At 35.4% G+C, this 17072-nt stretch overlaps 1 protein-coding gene across 1 annotated transcript in view; it reads left to right on the top strand.

Moving 5' to 3' along the window:
- Positions 1-17072, top strand: part of ROBO1 (roundabout guidance receptor 1) — a gene marked incomplete at its 5' end in the record, with an annotated part of 793256 nt that overhangs the window by 226384 nt on the left and 549800 nt on the right. The gene's annotated exons all lie outside the window — the stretch shown is intronic.

Here is a 17072-nt window from a genome sequence, read left to right on the forward strand (position 1 = left end):
CTAGTCTCCTCGACTATTTTATTCAATTATTATCTAGGAACATGCATACAAAAAATTCAAATGATAAGTAAAGATTCTGATGAGGAAATGTCATTAAAATCAAATGTGGCAAGAATCATCTGAAAATTGAAATGTCATCTCTACATATTAGTGCACTAGGGAGCCACTTGAGAGTGAATGAGTAAAATAGAATTTTTGTCCTAAGTCTCTCCACTGACTACTGCCTGAAATTCCATAACTAGAATAATTCCTTTGGCTTAATGTACAGCTTCTACAATCCTCTCCTTATAAAGGTAAATGGTCTAAAAAATAAATTATTCTCATCAGCATAAAGCCGCAACACCCCTGGAGAGATAGAGGCAAGAACAAAGTGGAACCCCAGAGATCTTCACTTCTCAGAGTGTTGCCAAGGTCCGGTTAGGTTATTTTTACAGCTTGAATGAAGTACTCCTTAGAACTATTTTATGAGTGCCTGCCCCGGCAGATACTGTGATTTCCATGACACTCTGAAGTAGAAGTCATCATTAGCCATATTCTACAAAGAAAGACACTGAGTTTTGTTGAAGTTGAGTACAAAACCAGAATACGGTGAAGTGGAAATCAAGCTGAATCTCAAATCTGTGCTCTGTCCATTATGACAAGACAGAGGGAAAGGCACCCTGACTGTTGCTCCAGGCAAATTGGGAGATGCTGTGGGTCATATTGATAATCAGTCTGCCTTGTGGATCTCAAATGCATACCTTGAAGGAGATTGTAGAAGGAAACTCTTAGAAGGAACTTAGATGTTAAGAGCTCCAGCAATTCTCTTCACCTTTCAGGAGTCCTTTCCAGTGCTCCCAGTCTGTCTGGGAACTTTTACAAGAACAGAAGGAAACTTTTCCTGAAAACAAGAGCTTTAGCGCAAAACCCCTTTCCCGTTAAGTCGGTCCTGCCCCAGCCTGGGAGGAAAGACGCAAGCTGACTCAACTACCAGAAGTCCTGGCCCTGACCCTCACCCCACTATCCACACTGGCCAAGAGAAATAGGGGCCTCTTCACCCAGATGTAACCTCTCTCTCTCTCTCTCTGAGTAATACCTTCCTGCTTCTCTAAAGCATAAGCAACTGTAGGTTGTGTGACAACTCCCTATAAAATTCTTAGAATATCCTCTAACAGTTCACATAGCAGCTCAGTGGTATCTGCTTCAATGGAAATCTATAGATCGTCTTAAGTGAGAGCAGAGCTCCCTTTCCAAAGCTCAGAAAACCTACATTTCAAGTTACTGTTGATAGGATTATTGTTTTCGGAATAGAGGTCTTATGGGGACTAATGTGAGCAAACAGCAGGGCATTAACGATCTGTAAAATATCCTTTCAATAATGAGCAGCCTAATCCTTTCTCTTTGGGGGCATTTAAAAGTCATATGTTATTCTGTTCCTTGCATCCTGCCAGTACACTTATTTTTTCCCCTTGACACGACTGGTGATTGTCTAAAACCAGCAAATATTCAAGAGCCAACTCCAGAAGAAAACAAAATGGTTACAGAATTTAAACAATGCATTTTCTATAACTTGAAGCAGAGTAAAGCATTAACTGTCATATTATTAATAATTGAATAACAAGTTTGTATTGGCTGGAGTACCAAAAATGCTTGTAGTTATTGACAACAGATGTTTTAATATCCCATCAAGTCAACTGCTGTAAGAACTGCCTTAGGTTCTTATGTGTTTTTCCTACAAATCTGATTATATCCTAGTCAAGAACAAAGCAGGATGACAACTGACTAGCAATCTTTCAGAAATATTTTACCTTTCAATGCACAAAAAGCCAAAAGTGAAGAAAAAAAGGAATCCCGCTAATGTTTACTATAAAAACTATATATATAGAGAGATGGATAGATAGATAGAGAGAGAGAGAGAGATACACGTACACATATTTGTAATAGTCATAGAACCCATTTTCTAGGATTTTGTGAGTTTACGCCCATTAATTTCAGATGCATGTGGCAATAATATTCACTTTTTTAAAATCTTTTTAAAGTATTGCCCAAATAAAGCACTTGTACCCTAAACAAATTAGAAGACACATCCTCTAGAACCACCAGCCAGTTACCCACAGTTATTATTTTGCTCTAAATCTAGGCTAAGCCACTTTCTATAGAGAATTTTCATTTATGATCACACTCTATCCTCTTAGAAAAGATATAATGTTACATTGCACTTCAAAGTAGAATCTCATTGAAAAAGATGAGCATAAACTCCCCACAGAATCATGATTGCTCTTGCCACCAATGTTACAAAAAATTTCAGTGTGTTGGAGTTTTTTCTTTGATGGAGCTATCTGTTTTTCTCTCTGTTCCATTTATATCAACTGTAAGTATTTTCAAGTATTTGTAGAGTAGACTTTGTGATACAAAAATACCAGAAGTTGGTCCTTGGCTTTTCTCCCTAGTGTTGTTATCAAGTGACTGAAGCCATGACCCTTGTTCTCTTTTAACTATCAGGATTTTCTTACTTATTTTGGCATATAAAGCAAATTCAAGCTTTCCAGCACAATCTTAAAGAGGAAATTAAAGGCACTAGATTCTCTACTTCTTTCTGTCAAAAAAAGGTAATTCTCAATATTTTCCCTTTTGTACCCACACACAAAACAATGATTAAATATGGTTCTCTCTCTCTCTTTCTGTCCCTGTGTGTATTCATGGTGGGAGGGGGGCTACCCTAGTAGAATAAACATTGCTTAAGTCCTTGCCAACTAAAAAAGTAAGATCAGCAATATTTTTTTAAACAATAACACCACTTGAAATTTTTAAGGGATATGGCTGAACATTGAAGTTTCAGCACTTAAAAGTTAAGGGGATTTTTCAAAAGCTTTCAGCAAACATCCAAGCATCACTGATGCTCTAAGACCCTTTACCAATGGGAATAAAAATGAGTTTTGCTGAGCTGAATTAATGTGATACCCACTAACACTTTATATCAATAAAATGATAGTAAGATAAATTTCAGTGTAATTTGAGGGCATGGGCTTAGGTTACTAAAAGTCAGTCTTCTTGATTGTTGACAGTTACATGTCCATTATTTATTCAACATAGGTACCTGGAGATTATACAAATTCTTCCTTCCTTCCTTCCTTCCTTTCTTTCTTTCTTTCTTTCTTTCTTTCTTTCTTTCTCTTTCTTTTCCTTTCTTTTTTTTTTCTTTTTTAGGAAAGAGGATATTCTTACTAGCCCTGGGTGAAAAGAAAGAATAGAACCACCACCCTGTTTAGAAATCATGAAACCTAAAACTAAGGAGAGAAAGTAGAGAGGGAAGTTAAGCCAAACTTGTCCTTCCTTGGGGTTCTTAAATCATGACTTAATCCCTCACGGAGATTCATGTTGTTTTTGCCTCATAGACAACAGATATTCAGGATATTTTCTAATACTGTATCTCCAATAACTGGAAGAATATTATACACAAAGGTAATCCTCATCATCAATTAACTGTCTCCTTTCAGTGGCTGGATTACTCGGGGTGTGATATAGGACCCAGTGCTGGCTCTGACCCTCACCAGCTTCATTATTTTAAGCGGGCACCTTCCCATTCCACCATCTTAACCCAGCAGTCCCCACCAACCACACATCAATTCAGCTCTTCCCTTTTTCTCTTCATACTTTGGCAGGGGTCTAGGCAAGTGAGGGACCCTAAGCATCAGTTTCCTTGTCATCATTGTCCAGCCCTTGTCAACCAGAGTTCACTAAGTCCTAAAGCTCAAAGGCAGCCATCATAGGTAATGAATTAACTTATCTCCTTTGTAACTAAATTGGTACTTGTTATGTCCCATCCTTGGTAGAATGGAAATAATAGTCACTTCAAATTTTAGGACTTATATTTTTTGCTTAACCCCTGTTGAGAATGTCTGCTTCTCCTTTATCTCATTTAAAATTTGCCCCCTTTACACCTCTGATCCTAATTTATATTTCCAGCCTTATCTCCTACCCATTCCCTTACCGATGCATGTACACACACACACACACACACACACACACACACACACACACACACACACACCACTGTGTCCCAGCACAGTAAAGGCAGATCTATGTAATGATGTGTCATAGACCAACCTTTTTCACAATACTGTGAGTCACTATTTAGGGGAATGTAAATGTTCCGTTCGTATTTATAGGCCAGAATAACTGACTTTTTTTTTTTTTTTTTTTTTTTGTCACCGTCCTCTGCACATAGGCTCACAAGACAGACACTAAGCAGGGAAAGGGCATTTCCAGTCTCTGGAGCTTGACATTCAGTCAGTGACCATCAGCTGTGCAATCTCCAGCCATGCAAAAGGCATATGGCCCTTGACAGAAAAAAGGATGGAAAGGAAGTGGAAGGGAAGGTAGTGTTGTAGATGCCAAAGAGCAATGTAGCCACTCAATTTCAGGTCACTAAGTTTACTGCTTCTTCTGCTTTTAGCATCATATGATACTAGTAATGAATATCAACTGTGACAATAATTTTAAGACTAGAAGGAAGGAGAAAATAAAGATAAATACAAAGAAAAATGTAATATATCTTAGCATACAGGGAACAAATGTCTAATTAACTTTTGTTTTCAATAAAGGTATATTTTAAAATGAATATTATAGATTCTCTTAAATTTCTAGTTAAATCTTTACTGTTTTTCTGAGTAGATCAGTGCTTACAGAGATAAAATTTGATGAAGATTTCTTAAATTTATCTTACCTCTCATTTAAAAAAATCCATAGTAGGAATTTCAACTATGTCTTGCATTTAAAAATAAAAGAGCTTGTATATGTTTATAATGAGAGTTAATTTACACCAGGAAATCCTTACTTTCACAGGATAAGTAACGTTCGATGCATCCCCCTACATTGTTGGATATCTATTCTCAATTTGCTATTTAGACTGTGTAGTCTTAACATTTAGGGTATGCTCTGAGGGTATATATTTAATTCATGTACTCATTTGACAGATTTTACACCTTGGCACATACTTTATACAAGACCCTTCTTGGTGTCAGGACAGTGTCAATTCAAAGATAAATAAGGGAAAAGCCCTGTGATCAGGTAGGTCCCCACACAGAAGCACATGAGTATAATTCAAAGCAATGAATGCTCTGATGTGGGTTTAAAGAGAGTAGAAGCCCCTTATCCAGCAAAGGGGGGAGTGGTGCTGGGAGGGTGGAATCCAAGAGGAGGTGACTTCCAGAAGGAAATGCTATATATATGATCTGAAGAACAAGTAGACGGATTTTGGAAAAGAGTGACTGACAGAGACACAGGGGATGCTAAAATCTAGGAAATTTATAAATAATAGAAAATACAACACCTCCACAAATATAAATTGGAGTGGCAGCCTCATTTTTCACACTGTGTTCTGTGCTACAGCCTCACTAGTTTTCTCTCAGCCTTTCTCTTTTGGGCTGCTGGACCCCTCAGGGTCTCCACAGGAAAGTTCTTTCTGAATGGAAAACACTTGGGCTTACCATCATCCCCTTCAACTGTGCACCCTCCAGAAATCAGCTCAGTACTTCAACAGAGAAGCCTCTGTTCACCCTTCAGACTGAATTGGATCCCTCAATCACTCAGTCACAGGCCATCATCACTTTGATTCGCTTCCTTTGTAGTACTGACTTCACTAAGAAAAATAACTACAATTATTATGTGTCAGACTGTATTTATTTAATCTTCACAACAACGCTTTGAGATATGTTATGTAGGTACAGTGAGTAACTTGCCCAGTTCACACTGTTACCAAAGGGTGAAGCTCGAAGTTGAACAAAAATCCAGAATATATGTTCTTAGCTATTACACTATATCTCCTCCCTGCTTGCAGTTTGGAAAATGGAAAACTGCATATGTGTATGCACATGTGTGGAATGGTGGTGGTATGAGGGGAGAAGAAGAGTGAAAAAAAGTTTTTAAAATTTAGTTCTTGTCCACTAAATTGTAATCTCCACTGAGTCAGGAAGTCATATTTCTTTTGTTAGATATTTATTCCTAGTGGCTATTTCAGTGCCTAAAACATAGAGATGTAAAAAAAAATAATAATTATAGGGAGGGAGGGAGGGAGGGAGGGGGAAAGGAAGGAAGGAAGGAAGGATGGAAGGAGAAAGAAAGAAAGAGGGAAAGGGGGAGGGAGGGAGGAGAGGAGGAAAGGAGGGAGAGAAAAGAAAGAGAGAAAGAAAAAAAGAAAGAGAGAAAAAGGCTTAACAAGAAATGAAGATAGAGAAGTAGATGTGAGCAGTTATAATGGCCTTGGATGCTGTGCTAAGGAATTTGGGTTTCATTCTGAAAGCCTGTCTTTGGGGGAGGAAAGTTAAACAACATCATCATATCTGTGTCCTAAATCACTGGGAAGAATAAATTAGTGGGAAAAAGTCTAGAGGCAATAGAAAATTTTTAATTAAAGGATACTACTTGGATTAAAAAAAAAAGGAGGCAAGTTAAAACTTTGCTTTAAAAATCATGGAAATATAGGATAAAGAACACCAAAAAGCATTTCCACATGTGAACCAATGAAATTAAACTTTGGCCAGTTTTGCGAGCTCTACAAGCAACTGTTGTAAACAAAAAGTGTAAATGCTTTAGTTTGATTCAAGCTAAATCCATTCCAAAATATAAGCTAAGTGTTCAACACTGATTAAAAAGCAGTTTGTTCATAGTGTTTTCCATAATCAGATGTAACTGTTTTGAATCCTTTATTCAGTGTCAGAAATAAGCTTCAAAAAATAGGCATAGATATAGCAACTTTACTACCCATAAATATAATGTCATCTTTGATGATAACATTTTTTCTGAAAAAGTCCTCTGACTCACTGATAAACTAACTGAATTTAGGCTAGGCAACATGTGGAAATAACCTTCATACCTGCTGACACGGCTTTTTAAAATTAAGAAAGCTAAAGAATAAATAAACTCTGAAATGGTCTAACCTGATTTACTTTTATTAAGACTGATGTTCATATCAGTAGAGAGAAGATATAGCAAGTTAAGATATCTTTATCCTTATCAGAAATCAAGCTAACTAAATTCTAAATCATATGAAACTATTTGTTAAGCCAATGCAATAAGTTAGAAGGCACTCAAATTTTTATCAATTCTATGGATAAAGGTGGTCCAAAGGTACAAACATGCAGTCATAAAATAAATAAGTCCTGGGGTTGTAATGTACAGCATGGTGACTATAGTTAATAACACTCTATTGTATATTTTAAAGTTGCAAAGAGAGTAGATCTTAAAAATTCTCATCAAAAGAAAAAACTTGTAGCTGTATATAGTGATGGATGTTAACTAGACTTATTGTGGTGATCCTTTGCCAAAGTATACATGTATTGAATCATTATGTTGTACACCTGAAACTGATATAATGTTATATGTCAATTATATCTCAATAAATAATTAAAATTTAAAATGTTATTAGTTCTATACATAAGTATTTTGTAATTCAGATTTTTTTTAAACTAAGGAATTCCACTTTCTTTTAATGGAGCTTCTCATACATTGTAAACTTTAAATTTACCTCAACTAGCTTTTATAATATTGAACAGTTCTTACCTTCAACTCTATTTTACACTGAATGGTTACTATTCCTGCTTCTAAGAGGATGGGGCCTCTTTTGTTTGTTTATTTTTAGTGGGCTTTGAAATATCATTTGAGGGAAAAGCCCATCTGATGTCAGGACTTTCTTTGTTGAAGTTCCACTGAGTCAGCCTGAGATAAATGGAGTTTTCTTCTTCAATCCAAGGCTTAATTATGGTAATTAGTCTGTGCAATTTGTAAAGTTTGGCAGCCAGTTCAGGTCCTAATATGCATAAGCCTCTTTCTGCTACAAATTGAGTAGATTTTAATCAGTTTTTAAAAAGACAGTGTCTTACTATGTCTGCGTGCCATATTCTTAGATTTTGAGGCTGAATGTTATTTCAAACTCTGCTCCATCATTAGCAGTTTTGATATTTTTAATATTCATGAAGCTTTCATCTTAGCATTAATCCCCCAGCATCTGTGATTATGATGGGCACTTTGGGGATGTGTCTATTGTGTGTCTGTGGAGAATGAAAGGCCCAGCAGCTCCTGGCAGTAAATTAACCCTCACAATGCCACTTGGTGCCAAATGCCTTTTGAAATGTTGCCTTCTGCTCCGTGCCTTTCTGTTCGGATTTCACACTCATGTTTGATTCCCTCAACAGATCCATGCTTCATTTTATTCTGACAGCCATCTGTGACACTATGGCGGGTTTTTTTCCCCTCTTTTTCATTCAAAAGCCATATCTTTCACCAGTGTTTTTTTCTAAAATGAGCATGTTAGTCAAATGAGGAAAAAGAACCCAGGGTACTAATTCCTTTTTCATTATGTAGATGTTTATGCACATTGGGGGAATTTGTAGAAACGTATGCAATTCATTTCTTGACAGTGCTTCTTCAGAATAAATTCTTAAAACACCAATAATTTCTTCATTTATGGCTGTTTTTCAAACATGTGCCCGAAACTTTAAAATATGTTACTCTCTTAAAAATTAATTTCATTCATTAGATTTTCATATTCTAAATAGATGAATTGGGACTCTTGAAAAGAGAATGAATAGTTTATAGTTTTAGTGTATAGTTTTATTGAGTAAGCATCTTTTACCAGCCAGTGTTTCTTTAAATATATAGTTATATAGATGGATAAATAAAAGTCAAACTGCCCAAAATTGTGGTAAAAACTGATACTTCCATTCTAATTTTTAATAGTTATTTACTCTAAAATATCCCTTACCCTTGCAGGTAAAAGAGGCTTCTAATTAGCCACATGACTTTGTATACAGAAAGACAAATGTATTTTCTTTACAGTTTTTCAAAAAGAGTCTTATTTCCGAAAAAAAAATCAGATATAATTTCTTAAATGATAAGTGAGATCAGAACTCAAATAAAATAGAGTAGTTTTGTTTAACTATAATCTTAAAGAATAAGTAGCACACTGTAAAGATTTTTTTAAAGTAATTCAGGGAGAACCTCAGGCAGCAGAAGCTAGTATTTCTTTACAGAAAGCCAAGGTGGGCAAGGGTGAGGACCGAGACCCTGAGTAAGCTGGAGAGTGATCTCTAGAAGCCATTTTCAATTTATGTGGAGAAATAGCTTCAGTAATGAAAGCCATTCATACTTCCTAAAATCCCTTAGATTTTTTTTGAATGTAAGATAAGATAGCACTGTAATGGTGTCCTTTAGTGCTCTAGTCAGTGTGAGGAAATCATTCTCTGTAGTCTTCTAAAGTGGGGGAGGTGTAGAATGGACCCATTGAGTGACAGGGGTGAAGGGTGGCAGGGGAAAGGATGGGCTAGAAGGGTCTGCCCGTCCTATATACCCCAGCTCCTTGACCTGTAGGGAGGAGAAGGTTATTAAAAGGGGACTAGTCCAGGGGGCTTCCCTGGTGGCACAGTGGTTGAGAGCCCGCCTGCCAATTCAGGGGACACGGGTTCATGCCCTGGTCCGGGAAGATCCCACATGCCGCGGAGCGGCTGGGCCTGTGAGCCATGGCTGCTGAGCCTGTGCGTCCGGAGCCTGTGCTCCGCAGCGGGAGAGGCCACAACAGTGAGAGGCCCACGTACCGCAAAAAAAAAAAAGGTGGGGGGACTAGTCTGTTGGAAGAGTGTTCCATCTGAGGCAATATACGTCTCAGTAAAACCCTAAGAATTCTGGCTCCAAAATGAGAGCAGCTAATAAAGATCAATGGTGGTAGGCCTAAAAATTTCAGAAAGGATCAAATGTATATCTGACCTTAGAAAAGTAGAAAATTCAGTGGACACACCTTTGTATTTTTACTGTCATTGAGACCTAGGTTATTTTTCTGATGGTTTGAAAAGAGAATCTAAGCTTCCCTTTCAGTTCAGTGCTCTGCTTAGAGATGGTAGGATTGACAAGGGCAGCAATAGGGAAATGAAAAATTTTATAGAAAAACTGAAATTTTGTAGAACTATTTTTTAATTAAAACCTTATAAAATATCTAATTAAAAATTTTCCAAAGTCCCCCATAATAATGTAATAAAATGAATAATGTATTATTTATTTATTTTTTTATTTTTTTGCGGCATGTGGGTCTGTCACTGTTGTGGCCTCTCCCATTGCAGAGCACAGGCTCTGGATGTGCAGGCTCAACGGCCATGGCTCACAGGCCCAGCCACTCCGCGGCATGTGGGATCCTCCCGGACCGGGGCACGAACCCGTGTCCCCTGCATCGGCAGGCAGACTCTCAACCACTACACCACCAGGGAAGCCCCGTATTATTATATTTATGATAAATATTTATTAGAATAGTTTCCTCTATAATAATACAATAAAACATATGTTTTCCCCAAATATAGATTATTTGCCCCAAATCTGTAAAACCCAGAGACAATTATGTATAAACTAAATGGATAAATAATAATCTGCATTATAAACTAATAAACTAGTAGTATTTTGCAGAATTTGAGGCTTACATTTACTAATGACAAGATTTTAAATTATATTTATGGAAAATAAAAGATCATTTTTAGGTGAATCCTGAAAAAAATTCTGAATAATGAGGAAGAAAATACTGGATACAATAATGAAATTCAAATATGCTTAAGTCTACAAATTATTTTCAATAAGTAATTGAAGGAAATCACTAAAGTGGATGGTATTTTGCCAAAACAGTACACACTAGCTATTTCTTTTTTTGTTTGTTTGTTTTTTGTTTTTCGTTTTTTGCGGTACGTGGGCCTCTCACTGCTGTGGCCTCTCCCATTGTGGAGCACAGGCTCCGGACGCGCAGGCTCAGCGGCCATGGCTCACGGGTCCAGCCGCTCCGCGTCATGTGGGATCTTCCCGGACCCGGGCACAAACCCATGTCCCCTGCATCGGCAGGTGGACTCTCAACCACTGTGCCACCAGGGAAGCCCTATTTCTTAATATTATTTAGAAAGTTTAGTAAAGTGGATAACTTTTCAGTCATGACCTTAACCAGAGATCAGACGTCTTCTGTAGCTTTATCTTTGGACATAAAGAGTGATATAAATATGTATTGGAGAATATTCAGGCAAAAGTTATGTGTGCTTTGTAAAAGTGTGTCATTTGAGCACACTCTCAAACTTCGGGAACTTATTTGACAACCCCATAGCCTACAAGACTTTAGGCAGCTGGAGGTCCCTTGGGCTTAGAGATCTGGCTCAATTTCATTTTTTCACTGTTCTTTAGATATAAATCAGAATGACTCCAGTCCCAGGGTAGCCAGTGGATTAGCCTAGCCATCAAGGGATTGAGTACGAAACTGGATGAAGGGAAAAGAAGATAACCAGAACATAACCAGACTTCCCTTTGTTTATTATCATATAAAATCATAATTTTCATTTTTTAAATGGAGTGATACAATTCATAAAATATGTATTTAACATTGTAACATTTCATCTATTGGCTTTGAGGGGCAAATAGAAGAATAAGAATCGTATGCCAGCAACATATGTAAAGCAGTGATCATCTTCATTAATCTTGGCAGCTGAAAATGATTATTATCGCATAGTTAGAGATGAAGAATATGCTCTGGAAGAATAGTTACAATCACTTAGAAGAAAGTCATAAGCACCATTTCTATTGTGTTTACTGTAGGATAGTTTTTATCTGAGTAATCCAGTAAAAATTATAATAATCAAGCATTTTAGTCAGTGTTAGCTTATGTTTGTTGGCGGTGTGACCTAGATAAATCTGAGGGATGTTTTCCATTATTTGGAAGAAAGAAGAACAATTATATAGGTAAGTTTGGGAATTTGCTTCAAGCATATTACATAAATATTGCTTACATAATTCAATATCTGATTTAAAATTACTAGAACTAGATGTTAGATTGATTAAGGTAAAAAAAAAGATGGATATAAAAACTGTTAACAAATGCTATACTGGTTTTATTTTATATTTTAAAAGTAAGGGTTCCCAAACCCATTGGTGTTTCTATCGGAGATGAAAGAGAAGCCTAAAATAAAGTAGCCGGCTAATGGTAAATTAGTACTACCTGAAATACGTTTTTCCTTTAAAAAAAATTAATATTGCTAATTAATGACAAACACTGTAAAGTTAAATGAAAAACTTAAATGGCGCTTGGTTTTTTTTTTTTTTTTTTTATTTATTTATTTTTTTGTGCATAAAATTTAGCCCCTTTCTTCCCTGGTTTTAATCATCTGATTACTAAGATCTAGATTATACCTGATACTATTCTATAGCCTTTAAAAGCAAGCAGTTTAAAAATTCTATAGAAAAATCAGTTTTGTCCCATTGGGAAGTAAGCTTTCTTAAAATGTGGTTATTAGCAAGGGTATTCACTGATTGTAATCATTCTGAGGAAGATGAACCCAAGTGTTGCTATTTGTCTATGCCATTATGGTTGACTCTTAATGATCAAATAAAAGTCAGATAAAGTTATTGTTATTATAACTTGTTATAATAGTTTTTGTTACTATAATATGTTATTATAATAGTTATTGTTATAAAGTTATGAAATAAAAGTCTAATAATGATTATAAAGATAGTGATTGTCCTCACCCATCATTGCACATCAATGTGTAATTGTCATCCATTTGTGAGTACCTGATCCACGTAAAACACTTCCACTCTTAGTGTTCATTACAAAGACACAGACCTCACCTCAAAGAACCTTCAGTTTCTTAGAGGTGAATATGAAAACAGCGGAATTACTAAGCTTAACAAAATCCTTAAAAACAGATACTCGAGAAATATATTTTAGAAACAGAGAAGAAAAAGCTTTTATCTTCATGGGAGGATCAAGAGTTAGCATGTCGGCCTGAGTCTTGAACAGTAAACAGAAATTCTTTGATCCTAGATAAGGGTAGGAACATAGTTCAGACTGAAAGAGTAAGTGTTATAATCAGAAGAAAATACATTTAAGTGTATGGCATATCCTAGAAATGGTGAGTATTTCAATATAATCAGTCACACAGTTCACAGGGTTGATATAGTGGGAGGAATAGCTAGAAAGATATAGGATTAAAAAGATGAAAATAATGGGATACACATTTATAACTGGGAGCAGTGCAGTTTTGTACTCGCTCTTAATACAACTACGTGTCCAGTCTGAAATCGCGCCAAACTAACAAAAATGAAGACAGTCTGTGATATAACCCCTCCTTCAGAGAACTTAGAAATCAGCTCTCCGAGTTGAACATGGACGGTCCTTCCAGGATACGTTCAGGAAGAAGACTTTTCCAGGGGTGCTGTCTCCTGAGGGGACCATTAAATACAGAATACTGGAACAATTTAGTTAATAGAATAAAGATGGTTTAGTTAATAGAATAAAAAGATTTAATTAAAAGGATAAAGATGTTTGACTTATAGAAGATAGAAGGTGATTATTTCTTTTGTTTGTTTATTCGTTTGGAGATGTGGTAGTCATTCATTATAACCCGAAGAACAGAATTTGGCCCAAACCCCTACAAATAAATGTAGGATCAAAAATAGTTTCTTCTAAGTAATCAGTATGCTGTCCTTTAATAAACATTATGAATTAGTAAGCCATTAGGTCTTATTTTTCACAGCATCTACTAGAATGTTTAGAGCAGATTTAGTCTATGCATAGAACCTTAGTAGGCTTTGATAATCTATGTTATTGTTCTTGTTATTGTTACAAGTCTCACTTCTGGCTCCATTTTTAGGCCTCTTCTTTTGTTTTACTTTACCACATACTTTTATTTTATATATTGCCTTTTTATATTTTATATATTCATTTAAGCAGTGATATGGTGGTACATGTTTTAACAGTGGACACTCCAGAGGGAAGGGTTTTGTGTGTGTGTGTGTGTGTGTGTGTGTGTGTGTGTATGTGTTTAGTATAATACTGATATAAGGATGTATGGCACATAATTTATAAGTAATAATATTGTATATATATCATACTTATTATTGTAGATTTCATATAGTTGATTGATTCTTAGAGAATATTTTTATTGATTTTTTCTAACTTTTGTATCCATCGCCAACCTGTGATTGCATTTCTAGTTCTGACGTGAATGTTGGTTGATATTTTCACTTTTGCTAACAAATAAGACAAAATGTTACAGTAAAAATGTATGTCAGAACTTCACTTGTTTGTCAATAATATGAATGATTTCTTTGCTGAAATGGTTAATAATTTTTGAATAATGAAAGAATAGTTTATCTTTTGTGTGTTATTCACAATGTAATGACTCCTGAAATGACACATTAAGTCCAAGCTGCATTATTAACATTTTCTTCATGACTTTCTTAAGGCTAGACAATGAACAAAACAATAAGTTAAACCCTGTTATGTAGTGATGTGTAGTTTATTCCAATTTCCATGACATGTATACTTACACCATGTACAATAATGTGACATCACCAAATGAAAAGTTGAGAAGCCATGCTAAGTAGCACACTGTTATGTAGTGTTTCTCCAGTCAGATAAAATACATTTAAACACCATTAAGGGCATGATAATAGTAAAACTCTAGTGAAATAACTAGGAAATTATGAGTTTTTAGTATCTATCTGCTTTATTTTTAACATATTTAATTATCAATTTATATAATTTAATTTTAATAATAGATTGTTAAATAATGGATTTTGTTAACTAGCTCATAAATTTCCTGAAAATGTATCCACCAGCTCTTGTGAAGTTCATCTGGATCCAGCACACAACTGCGTAATATAAACCACATAAAGTCTCTCTAAATGAAGGAACATTATATATAAAGTAAATTACTCTGTTAAAAAGTAACAGTCATAAGTATGAAAAATAAATTATTTCATACAGATGCAAATGTACACCATGAAAATCAAATTGGTGAAAATTCAACTCTATATACTTCCCAACATATTTATCCTTTAGCCTTCTTGACTGTTTACTGGAAGGTTTGTCTAATATGTATTTAAATTCCTGAGAGAGAAAAGATAACTTGTTAAATTCACTGGTAATGATAACATCTATGTCCGAAAGTACATGTGAGGCAACATTTTTCCTCTAAGATAGATTTGCAGCAAATTGGCCAAACTTTGCATTACTTTTGTTTTGACCTGAAAGGAAATTGAATTTAGGTTGCTGTATAAAGAGGATAGTAATTTTCAATTTAAGGACAAAGCTACCTGAACATTTCAGGTCTTTTCCTAGTTAGAATGCACAATTTTTACAGATACATTTTTTACATACCTAGGTAATGGGCCCTATTAGTAGATTATATGGATTGATGCTGATGTGTTTACTTTACTTGGATTATTTTAAGAAGAGAAGAATGACCTCTGACTGCTAACTCAACTGGAAACACATTTAAATTTTCTGATAAATAGCAACCTAAAGAGCAAACCATGGCCCCTGACAGCATTCATGTGTTAACAGAAATGAGTGGTGTGTTAACTGATGGAGGCCTATAATGATTTCATCAGTAATTAGTAGGTAAATGAGGCCCTAGGATGAAAGCTTGAACGTTTCATTTGCCTCCTTACTCTTGATTGGCACAATGGCCGTGAACTCTAATCTAGTGAGAATATTTCATGAAAGAGCTGTACTAGAGGATATGCAGATAGCTAAGACTCAGCACTTGTACGTATTGTTTTCTTTGTTAGTAACACTCACTCTCTCTCTCTGATGAAATTTCACATTTTAGGGTTTTTAAACCTTTTATTTACATTTTTATAAATTAAAATTAGGAAGAGTATTAATGTTCAAATAATATTTATATAATTTTCCCCTAAACTTTAAATTCAGAGTTTTGTAGAACCTATCCTTATTTTTGTATACTCAGTAAATCTAGGAAACTGTCTTTGCTAATTATGCTTTTCACAGTAAGACTTCTAAAACTTGTGACATTTGAATTGAGATAATAAGATGCACTTAGTTTGTTTATTTCTCACCACTCCTTTCTAACATTTGATCTGCTCCTAAAACGGAAAAGCCAGATCTGAATCACTTTTAATGTGGTTTTATCGTACTTACAAAATTTGCCTACCCTAAGGGATGTAATTAAATAGTGCCTACATAGGAGGATTTTATTCCAGATTTCAAACACTTAACAATCTTTAGTCTTGGAAGAGATTATCTTTTGCACTGATTAAAATCAAGTAGTCCAAGTAGTTATACTGCTATTTGGATTTCATTTGAAGACTTTTCTAATCACATAATATTTAAAACCTTTGTGTGTGTCTGTGTATGTGTGTCAATTTCTACAAACAAAAAAAAATAAGACTGAATAGGATTAAAATGGAATCCTACAGAGTAATCTGTACTAACACTTACTGTCTACAATATGTGTGTGAAGCAAACAACAGAAATAAATGACAAGAGCCCTACATTTTTAATCTTATATCTTGTATAGAATCTCTATATGGACTGTATGGAGAGCTATGAAACAAATGTATCATAGTAAAATAATGAAATGAATATTTATCACTATTATATAGCATGGTCCTGAGTCCAAATGCTTGGCACCTATAAGTACTCTTTGGGTGATCCAAGTCATTAATATTTCAATACTTATAACATTGTTGTCCCGCTGGTTATCTAGGCTGCAGCTACACTGGTCTTCTTTCAATTCTTCAGCAGCTCCATTCTTGTCATTTTGCGATCTTCAACACTTATTGCCTCTACCTAAATCATTGTTTTCAGTGCTGCCAATGTCTTCTTTCCCCTTTATCCCTAGGGCTTTGCTTAACCAACTCATCTTTATTCTTCATGTCTCAGTTTTAAATATCACTTCCCCATCAAGGCTTCCTTAAACAACCGTCTCCTTAAATGCTTTCTTAGCATACTTTCCTAACAACGATATATGAATAATGACAATACATTTTTCCTTAAAGTAAGCTCCCCTCAGGACTGGGCACCCTTGTTATCTTATCCACCCCTACATCTTCTGCTCCTAGCAGAGTGCCTAAAACACAGAGGGCACTGAGTCAATATTGAATAAATAAATAAAGAAGCAAATGGTCATGAATAGAGAGTTTGATAGTGGCTAGAGATATTGAAGAGTTTTGGACACATAGAACTTTAACTCGACCTCCAAACATTAGAAAAAGATTTCCACAAAGGAAGAGTAACAAATAAAATAGCAGTGACAGAAATTAACCTAGGAGTTTTG

Source organism: Hyperoodon ampullatus (assembly GCF_949752795.1).
Source record: "Hyperoodon ampullatus genome assembly, chromosome: 5".
Lineage (NCBI taxonomy): Eukaryota > Metazoa > Chordata > Mammalia > Artiodactyla > Ziphiidae > Hyperoodon > Hyperoodon ampullatus.